The sequence below is a fragment of the Triticum urartu genome, chromosome 2 (assembly GCF_003073215.2).
Source record: "Triticum urartu cultivar G1812 chromosome 2, Tu2.1, whole genome shotgun sequence".
Taxonomy (NCBI): domain Eukaryota; kingdom Viridiplantae; phylum Streptophyta; class Magnoliopsida; order Poales; family Poaceae; genus Triticum; species Triticum urartu.
The window spans coordinates 482,020,049-482,033,070 of record NC_053023.1 but is presented as its reverse complement, the minus strand read 5'-3'; positions in this window follow the sequence as shown (position 1 = coordinate 482,033,070).

Here is a 13,022-nt window from a genome sequence, read left to right as displayed (position 1 = left end):
CTATGACCCCTCCCTCTCTTCTCGTGGATTGCCCGACCCTCTATGTATGATATGGATAGGCCTCCATTTCACACCTTGCATGCAAAATTTTGTTTGAGATGTCATCGACACATATTCCCACAAATAATTCACGAAATCAACCCCCCACCCCACCCCCACCCCAAAACAAAAAACACTCACGAACGCGGTTTGTATCTCTCACACACACCCACGTAGGTGGGAAACGTGCACGAAGAGAAGAGGTGCATGCACGGCACACGTACTCCCGTCTCTTTCCCAACCACACCTGCGCGGGTACACGGTGGAGCTCATTTCTGTACGAAAAAGGCAGCCCACATGGTAATTTGGCACGTGTACTGGTTGTCCACTTGGTGGAGGGAGGATCGTCTATCACGGGTGAACAAACAAATCGCGACTTGACGTGTTATGTTAAAAAAAGAGGCAAACCATGTGGGGCCTACCTTAGAGGCAAGGCTCTATACACTGGAGTACTTTTGATGTGTCTCGTCAAATCGCAGAACGAGGAGAAGCTTGCTTAGTATGCCGTCTCCCCCGCCCACGGGCGCGGTGGCTCGCGGGATGAGGTGAAGCTTGCTTACTACGCCTTACGCCCACTCCCTCTCCCATGCGCGCGGTGGCTCGCAGGACGAGGAGAAAATTTTACTACTCCCTCCGTTTACTCCTTGTCCCTAATACCTTGGTTATAGAGATTATATCATATTGTTTGGAATATATATGTCCTTTAGTAGATTTCAATATGAACTACTAGTACATACTCCAAACATTGATGTATATAGACGTATTTTAGAGTGTGGATTCACTCATTTTGCTCCATATGTAGCACTCTCCCTCGCCCCTCGACCCTCGCCCACGTGGTGGATGTGCAGCAATTCATTCGGTCTCATATAGCTAGAACGATATATACTGCACAACCATTATTGCTCGACTTCCCGAAGAGGCGAAGAGCCAATCGCAAGGTCAATATTTTGGAGATGCCAAGCGCAAGATTATAGGAGAACGAGTAGTAGGTGCCGTGTCATTTATAAATAAAGTTTTTTCTTCTTCAGTGGCACGTACGCAATATGATAGGTTCATATGGAGAGAAAAGGAGTACATAGTCAGGACAGGCCAGCCTACACGGTTGCTTGCTGGGGTTTCTCTCTTCACACTCTCTCGCACAAAACGACTGTGGCCACATCTCTAACATCCCAGCGGATCACGTCCGCTTGGGGAAGGGGTGGATGCTTAGTGTAGATGCGGTGGCTGTCGCCGACGGTAAAAACCCATTGTCGGCACGTCCCGATCAGGGGTCCCCGTTGTTCTCTCTCACAAAGCCGGTGAGGTTGCCTTCATCCCTTGCTCACTGTCGCGACGTGGGCAGTTGCCGCCTCCCGCCGCCCTCCTCAAGGTTGAGCTACGTCCCTCAGGTACAACTCCCTTTACAGCCGGCTTGCACCACCGCTCCAGCTGCCCACATCACTCCATGTGGATATTTCTCTACTTCTTTGCCCCGCACATACCTCTACTGGCTTCTACGTACTGTATTTGTGATGAGTTTATGTCTCATCAACTAGTCCCAGTAATCTTATTCTAATCACGCTTGTTCAATTTCTTTGCCACAGGGATGCTCATCTCGATTTTGGTGAAACTGCACAAAATGATCCGATGGTCAAAAGGTTGCAAACTTCATTTATTAGGAAGCTCGAACGTTGCCAGCAAATTGAAGCCTGGTCAGGGTTCACGGTTCAAGGGCTAGGGACTGCATGGATCATTTTTTTTCTTTAGCTGCCTCTGTTCCAAAATAAGTGTCAACTTTAGTAGTAGTACAACTTTGTACTAAAGTTTGCACAAAGTTGAGAAACTTATTTTGGAACAGAGGGAGTACATATTTGCTATGATATGTCAATCATTGAAATGCAATAGCATGCAAGTTAGTCTCCTTTGTATTTGATGAAATGTTGCAACGGGCAACCTTCGACGCAAGATACATGTAACAGAAGCTGGAAGCTTCATAGCATTGTACAAATTTATCTCGCTGATAAATTACAATACATACTATACTAGTACTTCCTCCGTTCCTAAATATAAGTCTTTGTAGAGATTTCACCATGAACCACATGCGGATGTATATAGATGCATTTTAAGTGTAGATTCATTCATTTTGTTCCGTATGTAGTGGAATCTCTACAAAGACTTATATCTACTAGTAATAGCTAGCCCCCACTACTAGGAATTCTCTATCCTCTCCTTGAACCACGTCATTAAAATTGATGTAGCCGTTAGATGAAGTAAATCAGTCCATAATAGCCGTCTCATCTTGACGTTGAGAGGCTCCGCACTAAGCCACATGCAAGCATGCAGAAAATACCGTGCCACATGCATGTGAGTGGGTTTTAAATCACATCAACATGTCTGCATGCAAGCATGCACCGGTAGCATGCATGTAAGTGAGCTTTTTAGTCCCATTAACATGTCAAAAAGAAAAATATAATCCCATTATGCAGTAGGAGTTCAGGAGTTGGCTGATCTTTTTTCCTTACGTGGGATGATCTAAATGATGATGGGAGTTTATTTAGTTTGGCTACCACATTTGTCATGCGGTTATAGAGTTTTTTTTGTTCTATGAAATCGATAATTTTGCGCAGAGAGATATACCGCTGTTGCGCGCCAACGCGCGGGGACTGATCTAGTAATATTTAGGAACGGAGGGAGTACTATGTAAAGAGTTAGGTGTCGCACGGTGATAGTAGTGTGAGGTGGGCCATGTAATCACTGAGCCTGCGTGTTTTCACTGCTCTTGCACGCCTCCGCTGTAAGAATGGAGAAAATTGTAATCTAGTAGTAGTAATATACCTCCTTTCGCCGAAAGCGTGGGACATCAAACAGTCCTACCACCTCAATAATAAAGACCAATGAGCCGTCAAATCACATAGACCCAACAGTAAGTTGGACGGACGAAGCAACCATCACTCTTGCACCAGTGAGAGGTCGCGTCCGCTCTGCCCGGGCATGAATGCGGCACCGATTCTTTGGAGCGGCGCTGACAATTTCGGGCGGGAAGCGCGCGCGGGCGATGGAGGGGCTTTGGGTCGGCCAGGCTGGTCAGGAGCGGGCGTGGCAGCTGTCCGCATGTCCCTACTGGACACGCCCGGAAACGAGAGGATGCACCGACTCTCGCGGCTAAAATCGTACACTACACAACATCTCTCTGTAGGAGTAGGTCGATCTGTCACTCTCTCTAACACACACATGGTGTTAAACACACACACACACACACACACACACACGCACACGCACGCACCTTGGTCCCGTTGCACCTTCTAACATGACTTATTACACCTAGATGGAGGGAATAGTAAGTATACGAGATACGGTGGCACACTGACTTAAGTCGAATACAAGTGGCCAAAATTTGTGTGCATGTTATAATAAGGATTCACTTAAAATAGTACGTGAGCGAACAGAGGGATCAATTGGACAGTTTTCCCGAGCAGTAGCGAGATGTGTGAGGTAAGATACACCGCTGGCGCTTTTAATTTTTCTTATTAATTTGTTTATTTCACCCTCTGACTGGTGGGACCCAACGTACTACGTGGAGAGAGGTAAGGTGACTAAGGCTACATTATTTCTGCACCACTGTGGATAGTCTTACCACCAAAGCCAGATGACACGATTATGATTGAAATCCCAATGACTCCCACACACACAAAAAAACACGGCATGCTTGTCACACGAATGCAGGAATGTATAAAAGGTTATTTCCCTCTCGTTGAACATAATGGGAGGGTTGTGTAGCTGGTTAGCCTGTTCGCTCACTCTCTCGCCCTTTCCCGCTGGAGCATCAGCGCTTGTAGTTGCTCTCTTCACACTCTCTCGCCCTCTCGAGATCTAAACAAGACTTCGTTGGCCTCTCTCTCCCCTCACTGCTGATAAAAGAGCCGGCAGGATCCATCCACCGGGAAGGGAAGGAGGCTTAACGCTGTCGCCGTCAGCGAGGGACTACCGGCGCAGCTGTTCACTTTCCACCCAGCGGTGGCGCGGGAGGGCCTCCGACCCCTTCTTCTTCGCCGTCGTCCCGTCGCCCACCGAACCACGCCCCAAGAACCTTAAGGTATAATTTACTTACTCCACATGCATTGCTCTAGCTGCATGTATACCATGAATCTAGGACGTGGTTCAAAGAGGAAAGGAGTGGGGGAAAGTAGTGGGAAAAGTTGTATATAGCATGAATCTAGGACGTGGTTCAAAGAGGAAATGAAGGGGGAAAGTTGTATAGCATTAATCTAGGACGTGGTTCAAAGAGGAAAGGAATGGGGGAAAGTAGTGGGGAAAGTTGTATCGCATAAATCTAGGACGTGGTTCAAAGAGGAAAGGAAGGGGCGAAAGTACTAGTTCAAAAAGGAAAGGAAGGGACAAGGCTATAGAGTTTGAGCAGGACTAGATTTGCTACGCTCACATAGGGAAAGGCGACTAAAGATAACAAAACTGGGACCAACACAAATATGCTCCTTGGTTGCTTGTTCTTTGTTGCAACAGACTGTGCATGACCACAGTACATCGGTAGATGCACATGGTGCTGGTGCGTCCACTGTCCCGTGCAACTTATTAGCTGTTGTTAATCTAAGGCACTGTTTGGTTAAAAACTCCCTAGTCCCTACCTGCTGGGTTCCAGGGACTAAACATGGACTAGAGGTTATTAAATGACATGCTAAAAGACCATGTTACCCCTAGTAATGAACTAATAGAGACAAGGTGCCATGCGTGGCAGGGGCAACTGTTGGAAAAAGTCCCAAAAAGACTCCCTCGGGGTCTTCTTTCTTTAGTCCCAAATGCCCACTTTTAGTCCCTAAAAGTCCCTCCTCTTTGGTTTAGATGGGACTGACACGGAGTTTTTTTAGTCCCTACACCAAAATGTCCCTGTAAACAAAAACCCTCTAATAATGCCACTGGAAAATTGATGCAATGCCACAGTTAAAAGCAAATTACATGTTTAACGAATTTTATTGTTAATATAATATCTATGTTAATATTTATCAATGCCACCGTTTGAGAAATGCTACTGTCTTGCTTTGTTTCCCATTTAGATAAGGTAGATGCTTCTTTTTGTTGGCTTCTGTGTCATCCACCATTATTGACCACTAATTGTTTCCTTTGCACCTCTGTGTAAACAGGGTTATCTGTTTCACCTCGTTGCCATTGTGACCTTTTGTTGCACTGCACAAAACACTTTTGTTTTAAGAGTGTTTTGTGCAGTTCAACCAAAGTGTCACACCGACAACGTTGCTTGATTGCTTGATCTTAGTGGAACTGCACAAGAGGAGATCTTACTTCCTATCCGTTAAGGCGAATTTGGTTCAGATCTTCTTCTTGTGAGTTGTTTGAATTCCGCATCATGAGAGGTCAGTACTAGCCTTCTTTCACATGATTCTGCAGTGTGCATTCATATGTTGTGCTAATTGTACGATAATGTTGCTTGATTTTAGTGAACCGCACAAATGGAGACAAGACTTCCAATCTGTATGTGCACCGTAATATCCCATTGAGGAAAGATAAGGATATTTCACAACTGCTGGCCTGTATTTTGCCACTTTCATTAGAAAATTAAGTTTAGTACTATACGTGTGCTCCCTAATTAACATGCCAAATCTTACATTGAAGGCGAAACTTGTTTGTTATTGAACCAAGTGATGAAGGGGAAGAACAAGGGGAAGAAAAACAAAAATCAACTCCTGGTGCTGTCATGAAAAAGTGGTATTGTCCTTGAGAAGTACTTCATCTGTGCTGTTTTAAATATTTCCTTTCCTTTTTTTCGAGCAAACAGTGATGCTAGAATTTAGTAGTCCTCTTGTCTTTGCACAACAGGATCATCTTCCTTTGAAGAAGAATATGGAGTACGTGAAGTGACTAGTTCCGATTATGCCAGGATGAAGAAGCCATGTCTATCTTATCATCAGAAGGAGCAGTTGAAGGATGGTTACATTACTCCCCACAAGACCAAACTAACTTCAGCTCAGAAGGACTGACAAAATCTCCATTTTTTTGCTGTGATGCGCGAGTACAATGTTGTTCTAGGATTCTTTCTGGTGAGTTCCATTTTTCTAAAAGTGTGCTCTACATGGACCATGTATGTGCCTGTTGAAACTATCAATTCATAGTACAGTTTTCTCTATACTAATCACTTTTTTGTATTTGTGCAAACAGGGGTGCTCAGCTTGATTTCAATGGGAACTACACAAAATGTTCATGAATACATCAAATCATTCATTTCCACCACAAGAAAGGAGGTGCCGATAAGTTCAAGGTGTTGCAACATATAAGGGCGAAAGCATACAAGCTACGCGCGAATTTGGTTGATTTTGGTGGAACTGCACAAAAAGAACAGCTGGTTTATTTAGCACGAGGTGCCATGTCAATGTCCGAACTGATGGCAAACCCTACCCATTCCACAATCGTAGGCATTTGATATTTTGGAATGGGACAACCTTGTCAAATTTTGCTCATTGATTTTAGCAAGACATGCGTTTGATATTTTCGAATGGGACGCCCTTGCTGTCAGCAGCGTCGATCAATTTTTTCTTTATTCTTTAGTTGTGAACTAAATATTGCCTCTGACATGTGAGTCGCTAAGATGCATAATCATCGATTGTTTTGAATGTTCTCTATGAATTGCCAGGCCTATGTGTTTGATTGCAATGTACAGAAACGCTAAAAACCTGCTCAAACTCTTTGTACTCCTTCTGTTCCTTTTTACTTCGCACATTGTGAAAGTGCATACTTTTTTGTATAAGATTGGTCAAAGTAGAGATACTATGACTGCAGACAAAACTTATATGCAGACTAGAAAGGACCGGAGGGAGTACATGTGAAATTGCTGCAAACAAGGTGATCACCCTGGGAATAATGCTAGTACATATTGTTTTGCATGTTCATCCAATGCCGGTGATACAGGAATTTGAACTAATCAAAATAAATTCATTCATACACGGTCGGATTTCATATAAACATGCCAGATTTCATTACATTTCATACATTCTTCAACTAAAAAGGGGTGCGCTGGAGGTATAATTAATTAACCAAAGCTACCCACCTGTGTCCCGCTGAGCCGAATAGAAGCTTCAGTGACTTAACTGCAGGTGTAGTTGCGTAACTGACATGTGGCCTGTTGGGCCCACGTGTCAGTCAGCCAACTACACCAGCAGTTAAGTAGAAGCAGCGTTATTCTCGAGCAAAACTACCCGACTCCATGTCGTCGCCAAGAAGCTAACTGGCCGTCAATGGTCAACCCGCCTAGCTTGGCTTCAACAGGAGGGTAGCAGCGGTGGCCTTACTTGGACCCGAGCGGCGGCGACCTACCGTGTTCTACTCTTCCTTGTTTTCTGTGTGGCGCGGCCTCGTTGGCAGCGAGGCGGGGCCTCGGCGATGACCTCTGTCTTGTTTCCGGCGGTCGGCGCCTCAGCGTAGCGGTGGAAATCCTCCCTCGCGTTGCTAGTAGGGTGGGGCCTCGGCTGAGCCGACGATGTCCTCTGCCTCATTGTTGGCAGGGCGGGGCCTCAGCGGAGCCAGCGGTGTCCTCTGCCTCATTGTTGGCATCGCGAGGCCTTGGCGGAGCAGGGCCTCGTCGACGCCAGCGGAGCGGGGACTCGTCTGAGCCGGCATTGTCCTCTGCCTCATCCTCGGTCTTGCCAAACAGCGCCTTGCCCGCTTCATCGCCCACTTTGCTAGCCTCTTTGTAGGCGGCCGCAGCCTCCGCCACCTACATGCGCTCCCGCCAGCGCTCGAGGCGGCCCTTGCGGGTGGAGTGGTACGAGTCGAGCAGCGTCTCCTGCTCCGCCTGCTCCGTGGCGATCTGCTCCTCCGCCTGCAGATGCTCCTGGAGGAGATGGTGGTTGTAGGCGGCGTCGGCTTGTGCCTCCCGGAACTGCTCCTGACGCATCTGCCTCACACTGTCCATATATTGGGCATGGGCCTCGCCGATGGTCATGGTGCAATACACCGGCAAGGATGGCGCGGAGGAGGGGGTTGGCACCGGATCATCGACTACCATGTTCTCCATTGGGACGCCGTCGTCCTCCGGCTGCCTGCCAGCCAGCCGGTCGGCAGCAATGGCTACCATCTCCTTGTGGTCCGTCGTCCTCCCGTCCCGAAGAGCGTTGGAGCGCGAGGAAGCCATGGTGCGCAGTAGTGGTGTGGACAGGAGAAAGGGAACAGATGTGGATGACTGTGGCTATGGCCGGCGCAGCAGTTTATATAACAATGGTGGGCGGGCGGAGCGACGGACGTGTGGCGCCGGAGTAGCCGCCTCGGCAACCTCGTATCATTAATGTGGGCGGCAGATGGACAGACGGACGGCACTTGTGTCGTTTGAAGGAGGAGCAATCGCCTACACCGGGAAGCGGGGTGGGTGGTGCTGACTGTTTTGGGCGGAAAGCGCGCGCTGGCGAGGAGATGACTTTACTTGGAGAGGATGACAATGGGGACCCACCAGGTCCATAGCCTCACGTACGCAAGTGCCTCCTTATTATATATATATATATATATATATAACTATACTCCCTCCGTCTAGGTGAATAAGTCGTATTAGAAGGTGCATCATGACCTAGGTGCAAGCAGATTGGTGGAAAAGAAGAATATTTCTCTCTTCTAAACACAACATTTAATCACAGCAGTTAAGAGGATGCCTTAATAGCTACCCATGCAGGCCATCGTAATTCATAACATGCAAAGTGCTTTTATTTCTTACCTAATAACCGCATGGACGTGCTGCATGCATTGGTCCTTGCCCGAGCAAAAAAAAGGGAGGAAAGGGGTTTACACGGGAGACAACGAGGCATAGGTGGAAGCGCTCGCTGGAGTTATTTATTTTTCTTCCCCCTGGTTTCCTGACATCACGGTCCCACACCATTGTCAACCTATGTAGTACTAGTCAATAAACGAGAGAATTGCACATGAAGCGGCCGACAGCTGGGACCAAGCAGCTCGAGCAGTATTTGTGTTTTTGAGGTGTGAGCACTTCAGAGTTTTTTTATGTTTAGCCAAGATATTAATTTTTCTCCTCTAAACAACAACGAAAACATCGATGCATGTATTAACTGGGCGGGCTGTGGCCCGTCTAGCCCAGGCCAGATATCCAGCCCAGATATTAATTTTTTTCAAGCTGAAAATGGCTAGCCCAGCTATACTTTTTTTAGGAATACCCAGGCAAGGTCAAGTTGTTATTCTCCGCCCCGCTGGGCTGCAAATCTTTCCTATGAGGGATGCATTAGGCTTAACAAGAAAATGGGCTTTAAGAAATAATAAATGGGATGTAATTATAAAAACTGGGCAGTAACTATAAAAAAATGCACCAAACACGTGATTACTTTATAAAATATTATTTTTGGATATTGAAAATTTTAATTTCATTAATTTTTGCGAGCGCAATGTTTCGTTGGATTTTTACGTAATATAAATTTATATTGAAATTGTATTTAATCTGACTAGAAATTTTGGGACAAAAATATTTCGGATCCCATCAAAATGTGGGAAATTTTATTGAATTCTGTTTTGAACGGTTGGTTGAAATGGGCTATACTTTTAACAAACTGTAAATGGGTTGTAGTAAATTCCATTAGAATTCAAAAATGGGATACACATTCTTACAAATCTCAAATGGGCTATAAGTTCTCTTCCACACACTTCTGGCCTTACTAAGTTGACGCGTACCCTAAAAAAACAGAGTTGACGCGTATGCAAGGCTTTGTCAACTTATAGTCAACACACGGTTCTAGCAGCAGTGGCCATTGGATTTCCATCCAACGGATGTCGTGCTTCTTCTTCAATCTCGGATATTCTAGCTTCACCCGCCCAAAAAATGATTCCTCCCCCTGACATCTGGGGCGCACCATTTCGGAAGCTGACCTGTGGGCCTACTAAGTTGACATACCAAGGGCTTTGTCAACTTAGTCAATATAAACGATTCTAGCTGCAGTGACCGTACGATGTCCATCCAACGGCAGTAGTGCTTCTTCAATCTTTGGTCTTCTTGCTCCAGCCGCCTAAAGCAGCGCCGGTCGTGCCGCCTGCTCCTGCCTCCCGTGGCCAGCTGTGCTGTCGTGGAGGCCTCATCGCCCCTACTATTCCCGCCGCTGGCCAGGCCCTGCGGCGACGACAGCCTCACACCGCAGCCGAACGAGTGAGCCCTCATACTCCTCTCCGCGTGGGCATCCACTGCCGCGTCTTCACCGGCTCCGCATCGTCCCCTTTGTAGGCCTCGCCGTCGTCCACCTCCCTGGTGATCTCGGCGCGGCATGGTCAACATGGAAGGAACGACTTCCATCGGACGTGGACTGTACGTGGAGAGGCTGACAGCTGGGTCCACAGCGGCAGCAAGGAAGTGCCTCCTTATTACGCGAAAAATAATGATTCCTCCACCTGACATCAGGGACCCACCGGACGGGCCAACAGTATTTTGCGAAAAAAAATGTTTCCCCCTGACTGCTGGGACCCACCGGACGAGCCACCGTATTTCACGAAAAAAACATTCCCCCCGCTGTCAGCTCGGACCCACCGAAAGTGCCTCCTTATTACGCACAAAAAATGAATACTCCCCCGGCTAGCTGGGACCCACCTTGCTGGGAGGCTGACTTGTGGGCCTACTAAGTTGATGGGGATGAAGGGCTTTGTCAACTTAGTCAATATGAACGATTCTAGCTCCAGTGACCGTACGATGTCCATCCAATGGCCGTAGTGCTTCTTCAACCTCTGGTCTTCTTGCTCCAGCCGCCCAAAGCAGCGCCGGTCATGCTGCATGCTCCTGCCTCCCGTGGTCGGCTGTGCTGTTGTAGAGTCCTCACCGCCCCCTACTATTCCCACCGCTGGCCAGGCCCTGCGGCGACGGCAGCCTCATACCGCAGCCGAACCAGTGAACCCTCGTAGTCCTCTCCGCGCGGGCTTCCACTGCCGCGTCGTCCCCTTCCTAGGCATCGCCGTCGTCCACCGCCGTGGTGCTCTCCGTGCGGCGTGGTCAACGTGGTCAAGGAATGACTTCCATCGGAAGAGTACTGTACGTGGAGAGGCTGAAAGCTAGGTCCACGGCCACAGCATGGTTTTTTTGTGATTTGCCAAGTAAGTCGCTTTGTCAGGCCTGTTGGGCTGCAAATCTTTAAAGACGAGGAGAGCTTTCATTCGGCTGGCCGAGAAAATGGCCCATCAGTAATGAGAAATGGGCTGTATATTTTTAAAACACATCAAACAGGCAATTAGTTTCAAATATCTTTTTTTTCATTTCAAGATTTTAATTACATTAATTTTTATGCATGGAGAATTTGTTGGATTTTATATTGATATACATTTATTTTTAAAATTAGTTTGAATGTGAGTCGAAATTTTGGGATTCAAAACAGTTCGGACCGCACCGAAATATGCAAAATTTCGTATAATTTTTTAACCGTTGCCACAATATGGGCTGTAATGCTAAAAAAAGAATATGGGCTCCAAAAAAACCTTAAGAATTAGCAAATGGGCTGTAAATTATTAGAACTAATGGCAGATCGGTTGTGTGCTGTTTTCCACAGATTTGAGGCTTTCCTAAAAAAAAGGTTGACACACAAGCACTGACTGTTGGATGTCCATCCAACGGTCGTCATGCTTCTTCAATCTCTGCTCTTCCTGCTCCAGCCACTCAAACAAGCACCGGCGGGACTGCCTGCTCCCTCCTCCTCGCGGCCGGCTGTGCTGCCGCGCAGGCCTCACCGCCCGACCATACTCCCATCGCTGGCCTAGCCATCCCTCTACTCACCCACACCTGCTGTTATTCTCCGGTGACGGCAGACGAACCAGTAAACCCTCGTACAGTCGTACTCCCCTCTGCGTGGGAAACAACTGCCGAGTCTTCCCTGCCTCCGTGTCGTCCCCTTCCTAGGCCTCGCCGTCGTCCACCGCCCTGGTGCTCTCGGCACGGCGTGGTCAACATGGTCAAGGAACGACTTTCATCGGACGTGGACTGTACGTGGAGAGGCTGACAGATGGGTCCACGGCCGCAGCAAGGAAGTGCCTCCTTATTACGCGGAAAATAATGATTCCTCCACCTGACAGCTGGGACCCATCGGACGGGCCACTGTATTTCACGAAAAAAACATTTCCACCTGACTGCTGGGACCCACCAGCTACATCTTCGCACGCAAGGAAGTGCATCCGGGCAAAAAAAACGATTCGCCCCCTGACTGCTGGGACCCACCAGCTACATCTTCGCAGGCAAGGAAGTGCCTGACAGTCGGGACCCACCTGGTCGAAGCGTACGTAGCGTTGTCATTCTGGTCGCGAACGTGTATGTACATACTGGTCGATGTAGAGGCACGCATGTGTCGTCGTAGAGGCGTGCATGTGTCGTAGTAGAGGTGCGCATGTAGCATGTACACGTACATACAGCGGCCAGGGTGCAAGAAAGAAAATACGGCCACATATGTGTACATACGGGCGGGGTCTCGAACGCCTACTCGCGCATACGTACGGCGAGGGCTCGTGTAAATGGCTGGGTCGGAACGGAGAAACAGCATCGTCGTCATGTTCATCGGGAGGCAACGGAATGCGTCGTGTTCATGGGGAGGCAACGGAATGCATCGTGTTCATGGGGAGGCAACGGAATGCGTCGTGTTCATTGGGAGGCAACGGAGCGCTTGGGAGCCAACCGGCTAGGTCGGAACGGAATGCGTGGTTGTGTTCATCGGGAGGGCTTGGACGGAACAGGCGATGGAAACAAGGCCTGGCGTACCGCACAACGGAGGAAACGGACCTCCTACATTCGGAACGGGGTCCTGTTGATCGGGAGGGGTCTGGCGTACCACAAAATGGAGGAAACGGACCTCCTACGGTCAAAACGGGGGTCCGGTTCATCGGGAGGGGTGTGGCGTACCGCAAAACAGAGGAAACGGACTTGTGTTGGAGCGCTACAGTTGAAACGGGGGTCCTGTTCATCGGGAGGGGTGTGGCGTACCGCAAAATAGGACTCCATGGGATATTGTTCATCTCCATCGTCGACCGCCTCC